The sequence below is a fragment of the Lampetra planeri genome, chromosome 30 (assembly GCF_965212315.1).
Source record: "Lampetra planeri chromosome 30, kcLamPlan1.2.h2, whole genome shotgun sequence".
Taxonomy (NCBI): domain Eukaryota; kingdom Metazoa; phylum Chordata; class Hyperoartia; order Petromyzontiformes; family Petromyzontidae; genus Lampetra; species Lampetra planeri.
Genome location: NC_136136.1, coordinates 3919740 through 3921180, shown reverse-complemented (window position 1 = coordinate 3921180; position 1441 = coordinate 3919740). Strand labels below are relative to the sequence as shown.

Sequence of the window (1441 nt, the reverse complement as noted above, 5' to 3'; positions counted from 1 at the left end):
GACACATTTATACTTACGCGATCTAACCCAAAAGACTTTATTATGAAAAGCTACAAAGTTTAGTTTAATCTCACTGGTACCGACTTGCCTGGCGCAGCGTCTTCAACGAAGCGACCACATCACTCGGAATGCGCCCGATCTCGTTAGCGCTGGGAAAGCGAAGCCATTATCGGTTAGGCCTGGATCATCATCACTTGGATTAATGGCTTCTGACTTTTGAATGCGTACCAGGTGTTGTTGTGGGCTTGGTATGCAAGCTTGGAACGGGAGGATGGCATTCGTTCTTCGGTAGCTTCTTGAATATATCCGTGCACAGTTTTTTTTAGCGGTAAGTTATTGCGTCGGAAATCAGTTGGCGACTAAAAAAAAATCGTAAAAAATACTCGCGACGAAGGTGGGATTCGAACCCACGCGTGCAGAGCACAATGGATTAGCAGTCCATCGCCTTAACCACTCGGCCACCTCGTCCCCCGTGCACGGGCTGCGTCCAAAGAAATTGTTCTGTCTGCCGGATTGAATCTGCGTGGGAGCTCTGAGCTGTTATACCATACTCTTTGGTTCTTTCGGTAAAGTCACGTGGGTATAAAATAAAATCAATCACGACGTTTCGGGCGCAACACAAGCGTCCGTCATCAGGTGGGAAAGCAACGTCGTGATTTATTTTATTTTTAACCTCCGTGACTTTAACGAAAGAACCAAAGAGTTTGGATTCCTGCAGTCACGAAAGCTCCAAATCAAGATTGTTCTACCCTTCTGACCACGTGGTGGGGTTTCTCTGTGCACTCCGGTTTCTGCCCACGCGAAGCCAAAGCACTCATGGATGAAAATTTGTGACAAAACGTTCCATTGCAGCACGATACCTCCTGAATAAAAGAAAGTTATTGAGACCTTCGGCGAGGCTTTCCAGAGCGATTGAATTATATCATTAATGATGCAAGTTGATTGCGCGATAACTGAGTACATTATCACGTAATTAGCTTTTAATGCCACACACACACACATATACAAATATACATTGCCACTAATAACTCTTGCAACGTTGTGGGGAGCAGAGGAGAGTGCAGCCGAACCCAGTGCCCACCATGGCCCATGTCCACCATGGGACATGCCCACCAAACTACTGCATCGCTCCCTAAATTGGCATTCGTCTCAGAAAACGCCGTGTGCGCGCTAATGTGTGTGCGTGTGACCGAGAGATGCCGTCGAATGATTCGAGAAGATAATTGGGGTGAATTTCTCGTCCCGGCGAATGCCGTTTTGTGTCAACGGCTCAAAGCACCAATGCATTTTCTTAATCGACGAATCTTACCTTCTCGCGGCTACGCTATACAGTATAAAAGGCAACGTTTCGGACACTGACCCTCATGCATCACATAGCTGATGTGCTATGAAGAAAGGGCCACTGGTCCGAAACGTCGTCTGTAATCCACTCCCCGTGTTA

The 1441-nt window shown here is 47.0% G+C and overlaps 1 non-coding gene across 1 annotated transcript; it reads right to left on the bottom strand.

Annotated features, from left to right (window-relative positions):
- Positions 1–386: 386 nt before the first annotated feature.
- On the bottom strand, positions 387–468 carry TRNAS-GCU (transfer RNA serine (anticodon GCU)). The gene has a single exon. It is a non-coding gene; the product is annotated as a tRNA-Ser (tRNA).
- Positions 469–1441: the final 973 nt, after the last annotated feature.